The following is a 13,337-nucleotide window of genomic DNA, read 5'->3' on the forward strand; positions in this document are numbered from 1 at the left end:
TGGCAGCCCTTAAGATTTGAAGATGCCTATCATATCTCCTCTCAGTCTCCTCTTTTCTGGGCTACACATACCCAGCTCCTTCAAGTGCTCCTCATAAACCTTAGTTTCCAGACCCTTGATCATCTTGGTTGCCCTCCTCTGTACACGTTCCAGCTTGTCAACATCCTTCTTAAATTGTGGTGCCTAGAATTGGACACAGTATTCCAGGTGTGGTTTGACCAATGTACTATTACTTCCCTTGATCTGTCTTCTGCAGCATTAGCTGCCCCTCCTAATTTGGTGTCACCTGCAAATTTGATGAGCATCCCCATAATTCCTTCATCCAAGTCAGAATGGAGCAAATATATGGGAAAGCAGACTTTGGAGACAACTGAACAAACTTGGCTTAAGGGTGGTTGTGAAAGGAAGAGACCCTTTTCCTGTTTTCATTTCTTCATTAAGTGAAGACTAAACTTTTCTGGCTGCTGAGGCTGTATGACCTGCTGCTGCTTAAATTCTGTTTCTTTAGAACATTTGTGAAAGATCATGGCTGACTGGCTGGCACCCTGAATTGGAGAACATTACACTGCGACAATTTGTTGCAGGTCCCACTTTTGCATTTGCTAGTGAGTTTTGGTCCATCTTCATTGCTGTATGTTTAAAAGTCACCCTAAGAGGAATTTTTGCACCAGCAGAAAAAGGGTACCAGTGTTTGTTTGCTTGTTTGTTTAAATAAATAAATAAATAAATATAAATAAATAAATAAATGCTGTGCTTCATTTTTAAGCTAGTAAGGCTTGGACACTGTCTTTGAAATAAAAAGGCAGGGAGTTCCGGTGAGGCAGCATGGCGGCTGCAACAGCAGAAAAGAGCTCCTGAAGCCAGCCAGAGTAAAAGGCTGCCTGTCCGATTCCCGGGCTCCCAAGACTGCTGCCGCCAACACCGCCAGCAGAGAGGAATCGGGGGTGCCCAGGAGTCTATCAAAGAAGCCAAAACACCCCCCCAGGACTGAGATTGAGCCGGAAAGGCACCCGACCCCCCCCCCAACAGCCCAGAGGAGCTCTAAAACCAGGAGAACAGTGGAGCTAAAGCAAAGAGGGAGAAAGAAAGGGGGAGAGAGGAAGAAAAAGACAGAAAAAGGAGCCCAAAAATTTACCGCTGCTGCCCCCATCTCTGCCGACAGGAAAAAAGAGGAGAGGTAGGTGAGCACCGGGAAGGAAAAAGAGGCTCCAAAAAAACACGTGGCTGAGCCCGACCGGAGCTCCAGCGGCAAGGAAAACAGCGAAAAGCCGCATGACAAAGGAGAGCACAGAGGGCAAGAAACTACCCTCTTTCCCCCCCCCCTTTTTTTTTATTTAACCCCCTTTTTGTTAACCCCTTCCTCCTCCCCCTCTCTCTCCCCCCCTTTTTTTTTAAAAAAATATCTAAAAATCTTTTCTATCCCCCCCCCCATATACCTACTTTTATCACTCTTCTTTTTAAAAGAGGGGCCACTGCTGCTGCAGCCACCCTTTACTTGACTCCAATCTCTCCTCTCCCCCCGGCTCCCCCCTTCTTCTTTCTTCTTCTTCTTTTTACCCCCTCCACCCTTTACATATAGCCTATTTGTCTGTCTCTGCTTCTGAGTGCACTCCCAACCCCAACTTCCACCTTAACTGGACCCCAGTACAGTACCCCGTTGGGGTATATACAACCCCCTCCGAAACAAATATTTCCCCTGGCCCCACCCCCTAATCTTTTGCATCTCTACCTGCTGACCCCCTCCCTTTATATGAACTGTCTGTCCGTTAGTCTACTCATCTTCTTACCTGCCCCCCCCCCGCTTTGGCGGCACCGCTGAGGCAACTACAGAAGCCCTACAGAAGTTCTTAAAACACAGGCTAGAAGTGACACAAATGACCACCTAATCCAAACGCTCTGCACAAGCCACCAGCCAAAGCCTGATCAGCTTAGCAACCCAACAATACTCAGGAACCACCACTGCCACAACTCCTAACCACCGCTCTACTCCAAGAGGATGCCAAGCCAACCTCAAACCAAAACCATTAGGGAGACTGAGATGCCACCAACCAGGGAGATGGCAAACAATGCTAAGACCGTAACTCCCCTTCAAGACGATGACCGCCCAGTAACGAAACGAGACCTGAGGGAAATGGAAGCAAGATTAGAAGCACGATTAGAAGAAACACTGAAGGCCACAATGGCTCCCATGCAGGTACTAATCAACAATCTAACCTCCAAAGTGGAAGCTCTAGAGAACAAGAACCAAATGCAAGAAAGAATAATAGAGCAATACCGGGAGGAGAATGCACGAGTGAACAAGAAACTGGACGAACTGGTAAACCAAATGGAAGCAGAACACAGAGAGATGAAAATTAAGCAAGCCGACCTTGAAGACCGCAATAGACGTTGTAACATCCGCTTCCGCAACTTTCCTGAAAAAACAGAGGAGAAAAGCCCAGCAGACCTAATTATACACTGGCTGAAAAACACAATCCCAAGCCTGAAACTTGAGGCAGATGACTTGGAGAGGGCTCACAGAGCCCTAAAACCTATGCCAAAACCCAGCGCCCCCCCAAGAGACATCATTGTATGCTTCACACGCTACAAAAAGAAGGAAGAGGTATGGAACAGCATCAGAAACTTAACCAACCTTCGATATGGAGAAACCCCCATCCTGGCCTTACAGGACTTATCCCAGGATACCCTAAACCGGAGGAAAAGCCTGCGCCCATTCACCCAGCGTCTCCAACAAGCAGGGATCAAATACCGATGGGGCTTCCCCTTCCGCCTCATTGTAACAACTAATACAACACAACACACGGCCACCAACATATCTGAGGCCCTGCAACTACTAAAGAACCTTGAACTCGACCTCCCACCGGAATGGCAACCGACAAACCCACCAAGTGACAGCCCCAACCACGAGGAAACAACAGCAAACAACTGGACGACGGTACAGAAGAAAAAGAGACAACAGAAGCGGCACAACAACGCAAACCAATACAGGCAAGCATCATGCTCAGAACCGTCCCGCCGGCCATACGACACAAGAAAGCAGACCAAGATTAACCAAACCAATTCATCGCAGATGGACAACCCTACAACAACAACCCCAGCTGAATGAAGCAACCAGGAAAAAACCACAAACTGAAGGACTGGTGATTCCCCCCCCTTTTCCCCCTCCCCCCCAAAAAAAACATAGATTTAATTAACACCATCAACATCCCCCCCAGCCCCGCACCCCCACAGAAATCCTCACCCCAACACCAGTCCAGACGACCTCAACCATACTCCCCATCACCCACACCTTCAACATCCCCATACTCCATACTAAGGAAAAACAACTCCAACCTCAATAACACAACCCACAATCAGGCTAAAATCTGATACCCAACCAGCACTATGGTGGCACCAGAGCGTACCAGCACCCACATCCCCACCCCAACACACCAACAATGTTGCTCAAAACATTGGCAACATTGCTTATGAACCTTATACTTGACAGCGACGTTACAAAGTCACTTCACACTGTCTCGCTGATCACCCCCCATCGCAAACAACAGGGGGGATGGCCTGCCCTTGAACACGGCCCTCCACACCAGCTGAGACCTAGGACCAACCGGCTAAATGCCAGATGGCCCAAAACACCCCAAACAAACACCTATATGACTACATATAGGAAACTCTCCACAACTTACCCCCTACTCTTTAACCCAAATCTTACTCTAATCCCACTAGCCCCCCACCCACCACACCCTAGGTCAGCGCAACCCCACTGGTTCTTTAAACAACACGAAGAGAGAGACACAAGACAACCCGAACGGGTTGGCAGGGAATCACCCCACATAATAGATAAGCAAGATGGCTAACCTTAAAGCAATTACATTAAATGTGAGGGGGCTGGGAAACCCCATCAAAAGAAAGCGCATCACCTCATACATAAACACCATGAAACCACACATCACCTTCCTACAAGAAATACACAACCCACCCAAAGGCAGCAAACTCCTGAGCGACCCCCGCTTCAGTCAACAGTGGGTCGCACGAGGCTCAGGGAAAGCACGTGGTGTAGCCATAATACTTAGTAGAGACCTGAACTTCACTGCCACAACAGTCCTCAAGGACAAAAAAGGCAGATTCATTTTCGCTAAAGGGACACTAGACGGCAAAATCAAACTGACAATCGGCTCCATATATGCCCCAAACGCGAAACAATTAGAATTCTTCCAGAAGACACTAAACAAATTCCTCTCCTTCTCTGAAGGGGAAGCAATCCTAGGAGGGGACCTCAATCTAAATATGAAAGGTATATCCCTGAAAGATATCCACCCTACAACCCCATGGGCAACCTTCCTCCGAAGGAAACCTCCAACAACTAGGAACTCTTACAAATTACTAAAATTGCTAAAAAACAGGGGTCTCTACGACATCTGGGGTGAGCAAAACCCGGGAGACATCAGCCATACATTCCAATCGGGACACCATGATACAGTGTCCAGACTGGACAGCATTCTACTCACACAGGGTCTGATCCCCTCAGTGGAATCAACAAACATAGGTAACATTAAAATCACAGATCACGCCCCAGTAGAAGTCATCGTTAAAATAGGAGAAGGAACACAAACCACCCCATCATGGTCCTTCAGCCCCATCCTAACTACAAACAAACAAATTAGAGAGAATCTCACAAAAACCCTCCAAAACTACTTCGAGGAAAACGATGTAGACAATATAACAACCCCTCTCCTATGGGACGCAATGAAAGCGGTCACCAGAGGAGCTTGCATAAAAGAGAAAACATTCCTTAAAAAACAAACCACCTCAAAAATTAGCAAAATAGAACAAGACATCACAGTCCTCTCATCACGCTACAAACAAACAGGATCTAAAAAACTTCTCAAACTTATAGAACAAAAAAGGAGAGAACTAGACTCCTTAGAAATCAACAAAACAATGATCAACATTCTATACTCTAAACAACGTTTCTATGAATATGGAGGGAAAAACTCCAGATTACTAGCAAATAGATGTAGGAAAAAAGCACTCAAAACAAGAATACACTGCATCACCAAAAAAGACGGCAACATAACATTCTCCCCCAAAGAAATAATCTCAGAATTTGCAGAATTCTACTCCAACCTATACACCTCCCATAACCCACCAGAGAGGGAAATCAAAAAATTTCTAGCAGGACTGACCATGCCTACCCTAACTGATGAGGAACAGGAATTCATGGACAGCCCTATCACCCCAGAGGAAATAGATGCAGTCCTCAAAAATCTGAAACCACACAAAGCCCCAGGCCCAGACGGCTTCACAGCAGAATTCTATAGGAAATTAAAAGAACCCTTGATGCCTTACATGACCCGCCTATTCAACGACATCATAAAAGGGGGTCCCATCCCCAAAACCTGGACCCACTCCAAAATAGTCTCCATCCCAAAACCACTAAAAGATAGCCTCAAAGTAGAATCATACCGCCCAATCTCATTAATAAACCAAGACTACAAGATATTCACATCAATCTTGGCCAACCGCCTAAAAATCTTCCTACACAAGTTAATAGCCCCAGACCAGACTGGCTTTGTCCCTGGCCGCAATATAACAGACCCCATCAGGAAACTACTGAACCTGATCGAACACAGCAAGGCAACCAAACTCCCATTGACAATTATGTCCTTAGACATCCTCAAAGCCTTTGATTGCTTAGAGTGGAAATACATATTAGCAGTACTAACTAACATGAAATTTGGCCCCAACTTCCTACAAATACTCAAACAAATATACTCCCAAGCCTCAGCAAGATGCAGAACTAATAATATGGATTCTAATACTATAGCTATCCAAAGAGGCACGAAACAAGGATGCCCACTGTCTCCCTTCTTATTTATCTTGGCTCTGGAACCCTTAGCAATCCGCATCCGAGCAGCCACAGACATCAAGGGAGTGGAAATAAAAGGCAGAACCTATAAATTAGGGCTCTTTGCAGATGACCTAATGGTCACAACACCAGACCCCATAAACACAGCAACCTCCCTAATCAGAGAACTCAACACATTTGCAATGGTGTCGGGCCTACAGGTAAATTTCACAAAGTCAGAAGCTATGTGCTTCAACACCCCTCCTCACACCCAAAAAGAACTCACGAAGGTCACCAAAATAAAACTTTGCCACACCAAGTTCAGATACCTAGGGGTACAAATAACCAGAAACCTCAATAAACTGCACCTCCACAACTACAAGCCCCTGTGGCGACAAATTAACAAAGACCTAAAGAGATGGAATAACATGAATTTCACTCTCTCAGACAAAATAGCCATGATCAAAATGAGCACACTCCCAAAACTAACCTACCTATTCCAAACCCTCCCAATCTGGATCCCCCCAACCCAACTCCGCAGTTGGCAGAGAAAACTACACTCTTTTATCTTCTCACATAAAAAACCAAGAATAAGCCCCAAATGCCTGCACCTCCCCACCTCAGAAGGAGGATGGGGAATCCCCAACATAGAAGCATATTACATTGCCAACCAAATACGACATATAATCCCATATATACTCAAAGATGAGACAAAACAATGGGTACACCTAGAGAGGGACACAATTGAAAACACCTGCACCACAGCATACCCACTCCTCCCAAACAAACTAAAGAAAATTCCCACAACACTCAACAGGTACACACAGACCATGCTCAAAGCATGGAAAACACAAATAGGCAAACTATCCCCAACCCCATCCCCACTAATCCCCCTGGCGTACCACCCATTATTCCACCATGCAGCACAAAACCTCCAGATAAAAACCTGGCGAACCAAAGGCTTATATCGCCTAATAGACTTTTATAAAAATAACAAACCTTTGTCAACACAAGAAATACAAGACAAACTAGAAGACACCCAAATGCCCTGGTTAACACAACACCAACTACATGCCCTCTTAAACAATCCAACAGTAAAATTAGCAGCAACTAGGCCCCTGACAACCTTCGAAAACCTCCTCCTAACAACAAAGGGAAACAGTAAAGGGACGGTATCCGCAATATACAAAATACTACTCCAAAACCCCACAAACCCCCTAGACGCAATCAAAAAACAATGGGAGAATGACATAGGCTATGAGATTAACCCCACGCAATGGGCCAGAATGTGGTCTAAACCTCCCTTTAAATCCATATCAACGAAAAGAAAAGAACTCACACTGAAACTCACCTACAAGTGGTACCTAACACCAAGGAAACTAGCGCTAATACGCCCAGGAACCTCACCAAAATGCTGGAGAGGGTGCACCTCCACAGGCACATACCTCCACATGTGGTGGGAATGTCCCAAAATCCAACTATTCTGGGCAACAGCCATACGAGAAATATGTAAAATAACTAAACAAGTATTAGATATCACCCCAGAATTGGCCCTACTAAACATCTTCCAAGACAACAACGCCCATTTACACCACAAAGAACTCATAACCCACCTACTTTCAGCAGCCAGAAACACCATAACCAGACACTGGAGAGACCTGTCAGGAGTAAGCATGGACCAATGGTACCAAATAGTATGGGAAACAGCCCTACTGGAAAAATTAACTAATAAACTGAAACTGACACGGGGACAAACAGAAGAAGACACCTTCACTCCGATATGGCTCCCCTTTATCACATACACAACCCAACAGGACAATGACAATAATCCACCAACAGCATACAAATCAATATGGCTAACCTGATCCAAAACACCCACCCACCTCACTCACACACGAAAACAAAGATCACCACAGCCAATCACAAGCAAACAATCACACCCTAGGCCAACCCCAACCTCTCTCACTACCAAAGGAACACAAGTGAACAACACAAGCAACGCTGACACCAAACTCTACATACATTAAACATAATAGAAACACCGCCACCCGACCCCACCCCCATCCATCTTCCCTCTCTCCACCCCCCTTTCTTTTTCCTTTTTTTTCTCTTCTCCCCCTAATGCCTCAACAAATGAAACGGATTTGTAAAAATGTTACATGGGGAAAAAAAAACACGAGGCATTACACTTTTGTAAAACAAGAAAATCCTAAATAAAATATATATATAAAAAAAGAAATAAAAAGGCAGAGTAACAAGACTCTGTAAATATATTAGACAAATGGATTCAGTCTGTAAATCAGATCTGTAATCTTGATATCAGGTTTGACTTATTCCACATAAATGCAGCAGCGGATTCGGCTTTGACAAATTAATGTTTGATATTATGGTTTAATGCCTTTGACGTTTGCCACTCTGACGGCTCCATAGACAATAATAAAATATTAATAGTGATCAAAACTGATAGGTAGAAAGCTTTGCATAGGTCTTCCATGTGTAACATGCCAAGTGAATCTGATAGACCATACATAGACACCTCCATTACCCCTCATTATAATAATATAATAATTTCATAGTAATGTTTCTGTAATACATTATTTTATCTTGCCCTCAATTTGCTCTGAGTGATTTTGCCAGCTCCAGGACAGGCAGATACTGCAAACCCAGTGGTCAGCCAACATAAATAGGGACATCAGTCTCCAATTAGCAAGTATCAAAGCTGATAGAGTTACATTGGTGGGGAATATCCAAAGATCTTTATCTTTGAACAAAACTTATTAGGCCTCTCTCTGCCATATGGACAGTCTTAATGAAACTGAATTTCAGCTAAGTCAGTAGTTATTTTACCCTCTGATACCTTTGAAGAATCTGTTTGAAGCTTTAATGTCTTGTAATTAAACAGAATCTTTAATATGCTTCAGTATAAAATAGGATGTAACAAGTTGGGAACTTCTAGTTCCAAAATGGTCTTGATCATCCAGGCAAACTTGTCTGTGTTGCACTGGCTACAACATTAACATGGTTCAAACATTTAGTCACAGCCACTCCAAACACTCTCGGGACGCGGGTGGCGCTGTGGGTAAAAGCCTCAGCGCCTAGGGCTTGCCGATCGAAAGGTTGGCGGTTCGAATCCCCGCAACGGGGTGCGCTCCCGTTGCTCGGTCCCAGCACCTGCCAACCTAGCAGTTCGAAAGCACCCCCAGGTACAAGTAGATAAATAGGGACCGCTTACTGGCGGGAAGGTAAACGGCGTTTCCGTGTGCTGCGCTGGCTCGCCAGATGCAGCTTTGTCACGCTGGCCACGTGACCCGGAAGTGTCTCCGGACAGCGCTGGCCCCTGGCCTCTTAAGTGAGATGGGCGCACAATCCCAGAGTCTGTCAAGACTGGCCCGTACGGGCAGGGGTACCTTTACCTTTACCTTTTTACTCCAAACACTTAACAGCCTGTAAAGTAAGGTAGACAACGGTTTAATCGGGGATGGGGAAACTTCCAGATGTTGCTGGATTACAAGCACCCCCAGCCTCCGAAGTGGCTCCCTTGGGGCAGGGGGGTGCAAGGCCACCCAGGACAAGCAACTGACCAATTTCCCATGCATAGGAACCACTCGTCCACCGTGCCCCTTTCTTGTCAGGATTCCAGCTCAACTTATTTTCCCTCATCCAACCCACCAGGGCATTCACTTCAGGAACTGAACGGCCTCTCCTGACTCAGATGTTGTGCAGAAACAGAGCTGGGTGTCATCAGTGAATTGATGGCACCTTGTCCCAAAACTCATAATGACTGCTCTCAGCGGTTTCATATAGATATTAAATAGCACTGGGAATTTTAAAAATGCCCCATGGTACCCCAAAATGTAATCACCTAGACATGGTATTCAGAGATACACTGCCTCTGAAATGAAGGTTGCATTTAACCATCATGGTTAATAGATAGGCCTCTCCTTCTCTTCCATGAGTTTCTTTGCTTCCCTGCAAAAATCATGCTGCTCAATAGCCCTTTTCACAGCTTGTGGCAGCTAATTCCTTGTACATTGTGTTAAGAAGCCCCCTTTTTCTGTCCTGAATCCCCTCCCCATCATTTGATGGTCCTGAATTCTAGCGTTTCAGAAGCCTGAGGATGGAAAGAGGCTTCTGAAACACTAGAATTCTGTCCACATCTGCAATGACTGGCTCTCCATGGTCTCAGTGCAAAGGTTCTCAGAGGTCTTTCCCAGGGCTAGCTTCACAGGGAGGCATAATTGGGCACCTGTCAAGAGGCTACACTCCAAAAGGAGGCCCACTGAAGAGCCCCTGAGACACCTCCATCACCATTACAGCCATGCAACTCACCCCACCCTCTGGAACAGAAGGAAAGTACAACCAAACCACAGTGGCAGTGAGGAGGAGGAGGAGTGACAGCTGCCAATGTCTGTTTGTTCATTGGCTCTCTGCAAAGTGATGATGTAGAGGAGGTGGAGCAACTGGCAACAATGGCAGTGGTGGCAATGGTGGAGATTGGGTATGCTCATGGAAGAAGACAGGCCCATTAGGGATAGGGAGAAATTTGGCTCAGAGAGGATTTTAATCCAAACCAACCTAATTCACACAGCATGGGTTAGGGTTAGGGTTAGGATACAGAGAAGATTAGCATGGCCCCTGCGCAAGGATGACACGCAAATTCGTGAAGCGTTCCATATTTTGATGCGCCCCTGCATTACTTTTCTGATGAGCCTGGATAGCTCAGTTGGTTAGACCATGGTGCTGATGACACCAAGGTTGCAGGTTCGATCCCTGTATGGACCAGCTGCATATTCCTGCATTGCAGGGGGTTGGACTAGATGATCCTCAGGGTCCCTTCCAACTCTACAGTTCTATGAAACTCAAGACTCCACTGAGTTTTGTGATACAAGTCTCCAGCCAAAAGCAATGTATACAAACATGTGTGCTAGCAGAAAGTGTGCATCAAAGGCATGCATCAGTGAAAATAACAAAAAATGAAATTATGTTAGGGGTAATCAATGGCAAAAATGTATGCATATCAGTCCAAGTAGCATATACCAATGTGCTCAGAAACATGTGCTTTAATCTGTTTTTTGCTGGTTGTGGATTTTAGTTATTTTAAAAAATATATTTTTAACTGCTGGTTTTATTCATTGATAATTGCATAGTTTTATTCTTTTTGTAAATCACTTTGAGAGGTTTTTTTCTTACAATCAAGTTGTATATACATTTAATTAAATAAATAAACTAAATAAATATTAAGAGGTATTTGAAATGCTGGTGAATTTTCAGGAGTTTTTCAGGCTGATGCAGAAATATGGAAGACTGAACTCAAGACTAGAAAATATCAGAAGCCAAGAGAAACCAAGAGTCCTATCTCCCCATCCCCTGGGCTCACTGATGTTGAGTGGCCCTATCCCCTCAGCTCCTCTCTAGGCCCTAAAAACCCTGCAGCCAGCACTTGCCTTTCTCATCAGTTTTAATTGTGGGCACCACACAAAGCTCATGCTTGGCCACAAAGCTCTGGCCTGTCCATCTTGACATCAGTTCATGCATTGGTTACTTCAAGACTGAACTACTGTAATGTGCGCTATGTGGGGCTTCCCTAGTCCTTGACCCAAAAGCTACAGTTAGCGCAGAATGCTGCTGAGCAATAACTGACAGGAGTGAAAGCTTGTCAGGATATAACAACTGTGCTCAGAGACCTGCACTGGTCGTCTATTTGCTACTGGGCCGACTTCAGGCTGTTACTATTAGTATATAAAGCCCTTAGTAACTTGGGCCCAGTTTGCCCATGAGATAGCCTTATCCAGTGCTATTTTTCTTGAACAAGAGGTGCTAGAACTCACCATGAGTTAAAGAAAATATTCAAGAATACCTTTGTTAAAAAACCAGAAGCTTGCTTATTAGGGTTAGTTGCAGGAGAGATACCAAAGTGTGACCGGAAATTATTTATGTATGCAACTATAGCAGCAAGGACTTTATTAGCCCAGAAATGGAAACAGCAAGAGATACTAACGTTAGAAGAGTGGCAGACGAAAATGATACCAACAGAATCAAGCTTTTCAAAAAGACTGGAGTAAATTTATATTATATTTGAAAGAACATTGTAAACAATTAACAATACTAGCGGGGTTGTGAGAAGACTTGTAATGCTAAGATTGGTACCCTTTTACTTTTGTTGAAAGTTAAAGGGACTAGGAAAGAAAACGGTAAAAGGAAAGACTTGCAAATGCTAGGAAGAAAAGATATAAATGGGGAAACCATGAAGCCGGAGGGAGGGAAGCTGATGCTCAGACGAGCAATATATAAAGTGAATTTTAAGATAATGTCTAAATAGGAAAAAAATGGAAAATGCAATAAAAATAAGATTTTTTAAAAAACAGAACTCACCATGAGCGCCTCACTTGTCATCTTATGATGGCAATGGTGCCCACTTGAGAGGTGCCAGAACTGAGTTCTAGAGAGTTCCAGCTGGAAAAAAGCCCACACTTCATCCCATATATGCCCACTTGACCACTTTGATCTGGAGACTGGCATTTGTAAGAAATCAGTTCAGGAGTGTGGCAACAGCTACAACTCCCTGACTATTGACATCAGACAGACCCTTTGAGGGTTGTTTTGTTTTGGTTTTTTGTGTATAATTTTAATGAAATAAATGAATAATTAATTAATTAATCAGCAGAGGAAACCTGTAAGCAAAATGTCCAGGAAGAGTTCTCTCCCTCAGCCCCAAAGCTCAGGCAGTGATGTTCTGCCTTTCATGGGTTTCAAGCGCAGTGGAAATGGATGAAAAGCTGAGAGCAAGTGGAAGAAAGAAACACAGGGCCTAAGTGCAGAAAACATCTCTGGATTGAGGCGCGCCAGCTCCCTTCTTCTGCCTTATTATTTTCCACGGCTGGAGCCAATGGGGAAATATTTTAGGCAAATTAAGACAGTTCGACATGAAATGCAGGCTCCTCCTGCAGGGAAGAAAAATCTGTTTTTTCCCCTCCAGAATTTATGGCTTGACACTTCAAAGGCCTGTTTCTTTCACATTTCACAGGCATTCTTCTATAAATACAACTGGATGCATGCATACAGACAGACTAGAAGAATATGGTGGTGGCTGCTATGGAGAAGTGTTAATGATGAGCTGAGGCCATGTGGTCAGAGCACAAAGCCTCAGTCATGGGCTGATGTGGCCTAAGACCAGCCTTCCCTACCTTGGTGTCCTCAAGATGATTTGGGTTTCAGCTCCCAACTGCCCCAGCCAAGCACATCCGAGAGGGTAGCCTAAAGCCAGGGCTTCATCAACTCACATAATTGAACCATTACTGGCCAGGGTACATGAAAGGCCACCTGTCCATGATATGAGATCTTCTTCATGCACTCCTGCCTCCTGAGGCCAGGCGGGCACTTCACCTCTAGGGTGCCCCCCTGATGTAGATTGGTAGACCCTAATAGATTCCATGGATACCAAGGGCCTTCCTCCAGTCTAGTTCTGGTTTCCCCGCCTCTAAGGGGATATCGTACA

General features: G+C 44.8%; 1 non-coding gene across 1 annotated transcript; it reads left to right on the forward strand.

The window, feature by feature from the left end:
• Positions 1-10,416: 10,416 nt before the first annotated feature.
• On the forward strand, positions 10,417-10,522 carry LOC128402231 (U6 spliceosomal RNA). The gene has a single exon (XR_008327629.1). It is a non-coding gene; the product is annotated as a U6 spliceosomal RNA (small nuclear RNA).
• The last annotated feature ends 2,815 nt before the right edge of the window (positions 10,523-13,337 follow it).

The sequence above is a fragment of the Podarcis raffonei genome, chromosome 14 (genome assembly GCF_027172205.1).
Source record: "Podarcis raffonei isolate rPodRaf1 chromosome 14, rPodRaf1.pri, whole genome shotgun sequence".
Taxonomy (NCBI): domain Eukaryota; kingdom Metazoa; phylum Chordata; class Lepidosauria; order Squamata; family Lacertidae; genus Podarcis; species Podarcis raffonei.